This window comes from Tachypleus tridentatus, chromosome 3, assembly GCF_004210375.1.
Source record: "Tachypleus tridentatus isolate NWPU-2018 chromosome 3, ASM421037v1, whole genome shotgun sequence".
In the NCBI taxonomy this organism is placed as follows: Eukaryota; Metazoa; Arthropoda; class Merostomata; order Xiphosura; family Limulidae; genus Tachypleus; species Tachypleus tridentatus.
In genome coordinates this window covers 47,012,274-47,022,022 of record NC_134827.1, presented here as the reverse complement: position 1 = coordinate 47,022,022, position 9,749 = coordinate 47,012,274, and the positions used below count along the sequence as shown (strand labels likewise).

At 30.8% G+C, this 9,749-nt stretch overlaps 1 pseudogene across 1 annotated transcript in view; it reads right to left on the bottom strand.

The window, feature by feature from the left end:
* Positions 1-1,151: 1,151 nt before the first annotated feature.
* LOC143245839 (cell adhesion molecule Dscam1-like) overlaps positions 1,152-9,749 on the bottom strand; it is a 175,085-nt pseudogene continuing 166,487 nt past the window's right edge. The window contains exons 17-20 of the transcript XR_013025696.1: positions 9,068-9,302; positions 2,355-2,449; positions 2,057-2,239; positions 1,152-1,454 (exon numbers count right to left, since the gene is read on the bottom strand). The product of XR_013025696.1 is annotated as a cell adhesion molecule Dscam1-like (transcript). The remainder of the gene's footprint in view (positions 1,455-2,056; positions 2,240-2,354; positions 2,450-9,067; positions 9,303-9,749) is intronic.

Genomic DNA, 9,749 nt, shown 5'->3' with positions numbered 1-9,749 from the left:
ACTGGTTGAAGAACTACTTATTTATCCTCACCTCCTGTTCTGGTTAAAGAACTTATTGTTCATCCTTCACCTCCTGTACTGGTTGAAGAACTACTTATTTATCCCTCACCTCCTGTACTGGTTAAAGAACTACTTGTTTATCCCTCACCTCCTGTACTGGTTAAAGAACTACTTGTTCATCCCTCACCGTCTGCACTGATTAAAGAACTACTTGTTCATCCTTCACCTCCTGTACTGGTTGAAGAACTACTTGTTTATCCTTCACCTCCTGTACTGGTTAAAGAACTACTTGTTCATCCTTCACCTCCTGTACTGGTTGAAGAACTACTTGTTTATCCCTCACCTCCTGTACTGGTTAAAGAACTACTTGTTTATCCCTCACCTCTTGTACTGGTTAAAGAACTACTTGTTTATCCCTCACCTTCTGTACTGGTTAAAGAAATACTTGTTCATCCTTCACCTCCTGTTCTGGTTGAAGAACTACTTGTTTTTCCCTCACCTCCTGTACTGGTTAAAGAACTACTTGTTTATCCCTCACCTCCTGTACTGGTTAAAGAACTACTTGTTTATCCCTCACCTTCTGTACTGGTTAAAGAACTACTTGTTTATCCCTCACCTTCTGTACTGGTTAAAGAACTACTTGTTTATCCCTCACCTCCTGTACTGGTTAAAGAACTACTTGTTTATCCCTCACCTCTTGTACTGGTTAAAGAACTACTTGTTTATGCCTCACCTTCTGTACTGATTAAAGAACTACTTGTTCATCCTTCACCTCCTGTACTGGTTAAAAAACTACTTGTTTATCCCTCACCTCCTGTACTGGTTAAAGAACTACTTGTTTATCCCTCACCTTCTGTACTGGTTAAAGAAATACTTGTTCATCCTTCACCTCCTGTACTGGTTAAAGAACTACTTGTTTATCCCTCACCTCCTGTACTGGTTAAAGAACTACTTGTTTATAACTCACCCCCTGTATTTGTTAAAGAACTACTTGTTTATCCCTCACCTCCTGTACTGGTTAAAGAACTACTTGTTTATCCCTCACCTCCTGTACTGGTTAAAGAACTACTTGTTTATCCGTCACCTCCTGTACTGGTTAAAGAACTACTTGTTTATCCGTCACCTCCTGTACTGGTTAAAGAACTACTTGTTTATCCCTCACCTCCTGTACTGGTTAAAGTTGCCCAAAGGTATTCAGCTTCTGTACTTCCTGCCTCATTCGTTGCTGTCATCAGAAGAGTGTACCACGTGGCTGGGAGTAGGTCGGTGATGGAAATAGACTTTGGTCCGTAGGATGTTGTTAGAAAACAGAACCCATTCCTGGCTATCGCTCTGCTTGTATTGAATGACGAAGTGAAGAATTGGGCATCCACCACTCCACCAAGCGGTCAAATGGATAACTACAAAAGTAGTATTTACTGAGAGTAGAGAATGTTTTTCTGGCGCTTGTGGTGCTAAAATTTAAGACAACAGTTACATATTTCTTTCTTGTTGTGTCCGACAATGGCAATTTAAGAACCATTATAATTTTAATTATAAGAAAAAGAAGGAATTGTAGAACAGAAGTGTCCTCATAAGGCAATAAGTATTCTAAACATATCATGAGGCAATAATCAGTCTAAACAGATGATAGAGCAGCAAGTAGTATAAACAAATCATAAAACAGCAAGTATTCTATATAGATTATAAGACATTAAGTAGTCTAAACAAATTATAAGACATTAAGTAGGCTAAACAGATTATAAGACATGAAGAAGTGTAAACAGATCATCACGTTTAAAGTAAAATTACATTATTTTATAACTGAATTCGCTGTAATATTAGAAATTACATTTGTGTTCTGTTTGACGGAACCAACATCAGAGTAGATTGTTCTAATTACTTCTGATATCATAGAGATTTGGATAAGTAATGATGAGTAATTCAGAATGTCCAATAATATAGATATTTATATCACTTAGAATTCTACAACTAGCTTATTTCAGTACAACACAAATAAATATTTTCGGTACGACAACTTTTGAACTAAGGTTTCTAAATAAAGAATTTCTCTGACCTGTTCCGTAGGTTTTAGCGGATATTATGTCACTCGGTGTGCCCTTTCCTGCGTTGTTGTGGGCAACAATATAAAACTGATATCTTGTTCCACAACGTAGCCCATGAAAGATATAACTTTTCTTGTTGCCAGGCGACTGAATCTCTTCCCAGTTGTGTTCTGTGCTTCTATACAGAAGGTAGTCTATAACAAAATGGAAATCTGAAGGTAGAAACTATTTTTAGAGATGAAAGATTTCGGACAATATATATATCAAAACACATGAGTATAATGATTGTAAGTTCTATAAGCTTCTTACACTCAATTGAATTATCTGATTCCTTTGGTTCCCAGTTAAGATATACAGACGTGGTGGTTGACGTAACGACTCAAGAGTCGGAGGGTCCGGTGGGTCTGAAAATAAAGGGTAGCACTTTAAACTGAAGAATTGGATACACTAAAGAAACGTGTGTCTAGAATGAAAGATGAAACAAAAATCCATACAGTTTATCAACCTACTACTCACAACTTCCACTGTGGGTTAATGTGAAAGAACGAATTGGAAGAGGCTTAACAAATTCAATGATATGAATGTTTCAAACCACATGCAAAGAAAACAATGTTCACTTAAGAACCTATTCTCTCATTCAGAACAAGAACAGACGCCATTATATCACCTGTTATCTTATTTAGAGAAAAACAGTAGAGTGTCATATAGATAACATCTTAGAGTTTTTGAAGTAAGTAATAATAACACTTGGATCGCGATAGTCTGAACAGAACAAGTGTATTCAGAACAGCGACAGGTATCAAGTGCATCATATACGACTGTATTCACAATCATTTACAAGTATCAGGTGGATCATATAATATTGTATTCATAACGATTACAGGTATCAAGTGGATCACATAATATTGTATTCAGAACAATTACAGGTATGAAGTGGATCATATAATATTGTATTCATAAAGGTTACAAGTATCAAGTGGATCATATAATATTGTATTCAGAACAATTACAGGTATCAACTGCATCATATAATATTGTATTCATAACGGTTACAATTATCAAGTGCATCATATAATATTGTATTAATAACGGTTACAAGTATCAAGTGGATCATATAATATTGTATTCAGAACAATTACAGGTATCAAGTGGATCATATAATATTGTATTCATAACGGTTACAAGTATCAAGTGGATCATATAATATTGTATTCAGAACAATTACAGGTATCAAGTGGATCATAAAATATTGTATACATAACGGTTAAAAGTATCAAGTGGATCATACAATATTGTATTCAGAACAATTACAAGTATCAAGTGGATCATAAAATATTGTATACATAACGGTTACAAGTATCAAGTGGATCATATAATATTGTATTCATAACAATTACAGGTATAAGTGGACCATATAATATTGTATTCTTAAGACATAGTTACTGTACATACTACTTAATAACTCGTTACTGTACATACTACTTCATAACTTGTTACTGTACATACTACTTAATAACTTGTTACTGTACATACTACTTCATAACTGGTTAATATACATACTACTTAATACCTTGTTACTGTACATACTACTTAATAACTTGTTACTGTACATACTACTTAATAACTTGTCACTGTACATACTACTTAATAACTTGTTACTGTACATACTACTTAATAACTTGTTACTGTACATACTACTTAATAACTTGTTACTGTACATACTACTTAATAACTTGTTACTGTACATACTACTTAATAACTTGTTACTATACATACTACTTAATAACTTGTTACTGTACATACTACTTAATACCTTGTTACTGTACATACTACTTAATAACTTGTTACTATACATACTACTGAATAACTCGATACTGTAGATACTACTTAATAACTGGTTAATATACATACTACTTAATAACTTGTTACTATACATACTACTTAATAACTTGTTACTGTACATACTACTTAATAACTTGTTACTGTACATACTACTTAATAACTTGTTACTGTACATACTACTTAATAACTTGTTACTGTACATACTACTTAATAACTTGTTACTGTACATACTACTTAATACCTTGTTACTGTACATACTACTTAATAACTTGTTACTGTACATACTACTTAATAACTCGTTACTGTACATACTACTTAATAACTCGATACTGTACATACTACTGAATAACTCGATACTGTAGATACTACTTAATAACTTGTTACTGTACATACGACTTAATAACTTGTTACTATACATACTACTTAATAACTTGATACTGTACATACGACTTAATAACTTGTTACTGTACATACTACTTAATAACTTGTTACTGTACATACTACTTAATACCTTGTTACTGTACATACTACTTAATAACTTGTCACTATACATACTACTTAATAACTTGTCACTATACATACTACTTAATACCTTGTTACTGTACATACTACTTAATAACTTGTTACTGTACATACTACTTAATAACTTGTTACTATACATACTACTTAATAACTTGTTACTGTACATACTACTTAATAACTTGTTACTATACATACTACTTAATAACTTGTTACTATACATACTACTTAATAACTTGTTACTATACATACTACTTAATAACTGGTTACTATACATACTACTTAATAACTGGTTACTATACATACTACTTAATAACTTGTTACTATACATACTACTTAATAACTTGTTACTCTACATACTACTTAATAACTTGTTACTATACATACTACTTAATAACTTGTTACTGTACATACTACTTAATAACTTGTTACTATACATACTACTTAATAACTTGTTACTATACATACTACTTAATAACTTGTTACTATACATACTACTTAATAACTGGTTACTATACATACTACTTAATAACTGGTTACTATACATACTACTTAATAACTTGTTACTATACATACTACTTAATAACTTGTTACTGTACATACTACTTAATACCTTGTTACTGTACATACTACTTAATAACTTGTTACTGTACATACTACTTAATACCTTGTTACTGTACATACCACTTAATAACTTGTTACTGTACATACTACTTAATAACTTGTTACTGTACATACTACTTAATAACTTGTTACTGTACATACTCACTTAATACCTTGTTACTGTACATACTACTTAATAACTTGTTACTGTACATACTACTTAATAACTTGTTACTGTACATACTACTTAATAACTTGTTACTGTACATTCTACTTAATAACTTGTTACTGTACATACTACTTAATAACTTGTTACTGTACATACTACTTAATACCTTGTTACTGTACATACTACTTAATACCTTGTTACTGTACATACTACTTAATAACTTGTTACTGTACATACTACTTAATACCTTGTTACTGTACATACTACTTAATAACTTGTTACTGTACATACTACTTAATAACTTGTTACTGTACATACCACTTAATAACTTGTTACTGTACATACTACTTAATAACTTGTTACTGTACATACTACTTAATAACTTGTCACTATACATACTACTTAATAACTTGTCACTATACATACTACTTAATAACTGGTTACTATACATACTACTTAATACCTTGTTACTGTACATACTACTTCATAACTTGTTACTGTACATACTACTTAATACCTTGTTACTGTACATACTACTTAATAACTTGTTACTGTACATACTACTTAATAACTTGTTACTGTACATACTACTTCATAACTTGTTACTGTATATACCACTTAATAACTTGTCACTATACATACTACTTAATAACTGGTTACTATACATACTACTTAATAACTTGTTACTGTACATACTACTTAATACCTTGTTACTGTACATACTACTTAATAACTTGTTACTGTACATACTACGTAATAACTTGTTACTCTACATACTACTTAATAACTTGTTACTGTACATACTACTTAATAACTTGTTACTGTACATACTACTTAATACCTTGTTACTGTACATACTACTTAATAACTTGTTACTGTACATACTACTTAATAACTTGTTACTGTACATACTACTTAATAACTTGTTACTGTACATACTACTTAATACCTTGTTACTGTACATACTACTTAATACCTTGTTACTGTACATACGACTTAATAACTTGTTACTCTACATACTACTTAATACCTTGTTACTGTACATACTACTTAATAACTTGTTACTGTACATACTACTTAATAACTTGTTACTGTACATACTACTTAATACCTTGTTACTGTACATACTACTTAATAACTTGTTACTCTACATACTACTTAATAACTTGTTACTCTACATACTACTTAATAACTTGTTACTGTACATACTACTTAATAACTTGTTACTGTACATACTACTTAATACCTTGTTACTGTACATACTACTTAATACCTTGTTACTGTACATACGACTTAATAACTTGTTACCTCTACATACTACTTTAATACCTTGTTACTGTACATACTACTTAATACCTTGTTACTGTACATACTACTTAATAACTTGTTACTGTACATACTACTTAATACCTTGTTACTGTACATACTACTTAATACCTTGTTACTGTACATACTACTTAATACCTTGTTACTGTACATACTACTTAATAACTTGTTACTGTACATACTACTTAATAACTTGTTACTGTACATACTACTTAATAACTTGTTACTATACATACTACTTAATAACTTGTTACTGTACATACTACTTAATAACTTGTTACTCTACATACTACTTAATAACTTGTTACTGTACATACTACTTAATAACTTGTTACTGTACATACTACTTAATACCTTGTTACTGTACATACTACTTAATAACTTGTTACTGTACATACTACTTAATACCTTGTTACTGTACATACTACTTAATACCTTGTTACTGTACATACCACTTAATAACTTGTTACTATACATACTACTTAATAACTTGTTACTGTACATACTACTTAATACCTTGTTACTCTACATACTACTTAATACCTTGTTACTCTACATACTACTTAATACCTTGTTACAATACATACTACTTAATACCTTGTTACTGTACATACTACTTAATAACTTGTTACTGTACATACTACTTAATAACTTGTTACTGTACATAATACTTAATAACTTGTTACTGTACATACTACTTAATAACTTGTTACTGTACATACTACTTAATACCTTGTTACTGTACATACTACTTAATACCTTGTTACTCTACATACTACTTAATAACTTGTTACTGTACATACTACTTAATACCTTGTTACTGTACATACTACTTAATAACTTGTTACTGTACATACTACTTAATAACTTGTTACTGTACATACTACTTAATACCTTGTTACTGTACATACTACTTAATACCTTGTTACTGTACATACTACTTAATACCTTGTTACTGTACATACTACTTAATAACTTGTTACTGTACATACTACTTAATAACTTGTTACTGTACATACTACTTAATACCTTGTTATTATACATACTACTTAATACCTTGTTACTGTACATACGACTTAATAACTTGTTACTCTACATACTACTTAATAACTTGTTACTGTACATACTACTTAATACCTTGTTACTGTACATACTACTTAATACCTTGTTACTCTACATACTACTTAATACCTTGTTACTGTACATACTACTTAATACCTTGTTACTGTACATACTACTTAATAACTTGTTACTGTACATACTACTTAATACCTTGTTACTGTACATACTACTTAATAACTTGTTACTGTACATACTACTTAATAACTTGTTACTGTACATACGACTTAATAACTTGTTACTCTACATACTACTTAATAACTTGTTACTGTACATACTACTTAATAACTTGTTACTGTAATATACTACTTAATACCTTGTTACTGTACATACTACTTAATACCTTGTTACTCTACATACCACTTAATAACCTTGTTACTGTACATACCACTTAATAACCTTGTTACTGTACATACTACTTAATAACTTGTTACTGTACATACTACTTAATAACTTGTTACTGTACATACTACTTAATAACTTGTTACTGTACATACTACTTAATAACTTGTTACTGTACATACTACTTAATAACTTGTTACTGTACATACTACTTCATAACTTGTTACTGTACATACTACTTAATAACTTGTCACTATACATACTACTTAATAACTTGTTACTATACATACTACTTAATAACTTGTTACTGTACATACTACTTAATAACTTGTCACTATACATACTACTTAATAACTTGTTACTGTACATACTACTTAATAACTTGTCACTATACATACTACTTAATAACTTGTTACTATACATACTACTTAATAACTTGTTACTGTACATACAACTTAATAACTTGTCACTATACATACTACTTAATAACTTGTTACTATACATACTACTTAATAACTTGTTACTGTACATACTACTTAATAACTTGTCACTATACATACTACTTAATAACTTGTTACTATACATACTACTTAATAACTTGTTACTGTACATACCACTTAATACCTTGTTACTCTACATACTACTTAATAACTTGTTACTGTACATACCACTTAATAACTTGTTACTGTACATACTACTTAATAACTTGTTATTATACATACTACTTAATACCTTGTTACTGTACATATATGTTATGCTAGTAGAACATTATTTCAACGATGTTTGACAACTAGTTATAGTTATATAAGTCAACAGTTAACGACGGTTTAGGTTGTTTAGTGAAGTAAATATAACCGCACTAACAGTTAACGACGGTTTAGGTTGTTTAGTGAAGTTAATATAACCGCACTAACAGTTAACGACGGTTTAGGTTGTTTAGTGAAGTTAATATAACCGCACTAACAGTTAACGACGGTTTAGGTTGTTTAGTGAAGTAAATATAATTCTTAGCACTAACCGCAGCAGGTGATCATGGTGTGTTTGTTCTAACTGAGTGAACATTTTTGAAAGTCTCAACACACGAACAAGTAACACGACATACCGTGCTTCAAAGTCTCCACGGACTTGACATTTGTAGCAGGGCCTGAACCTTGGTCGTTAAAGGCTTGAACTATGACTTCATATACAGTGGACCTATCAAGCTGATTGATGTCACAGTGGTAATCTGTTTCCATGGTAGCAACAACTGTTTTGTAAGAGAAAGTTTTCTCGTAACCTCTTCGACGGTATCCCACGTAGTACCCCATTATACGATGGCTATCTTTCGAATCGGGTGCCTGAATAGCGTTAAAAGAAATAAAAATTAATTAGATGCTTTATGAACTTACTATTAATGAATTCTAGGCATTAATTACATAAATTATGAACATATACATATATATGAAAACCTTATCAATGTACAATCATTTCTTCGACAGAGAGCCAAAGGACACCTCGAGGATCATTGTTTTAACTAGTGTGTTGTCTGTCAGTAAGGAAGCAAACACTTAACAGTTGGTACTGTTATAACGTCAGTAAAACGTGCGCAGGCCATGAATCATGAGAATGATATAAAACAGCATGACATATGAAACACAAGAAATAAAAGAATTTGTTACTATAAAGTTTGGTTTTATTTACTCTTGAGAGAAACCTTTCTGTGAACTTGTGGAAGTATATAGACAAGTATGTAGTATATTCACAAGACTTAACCCATATTTTAGTTAAAATGGTAAGTAGGTAAA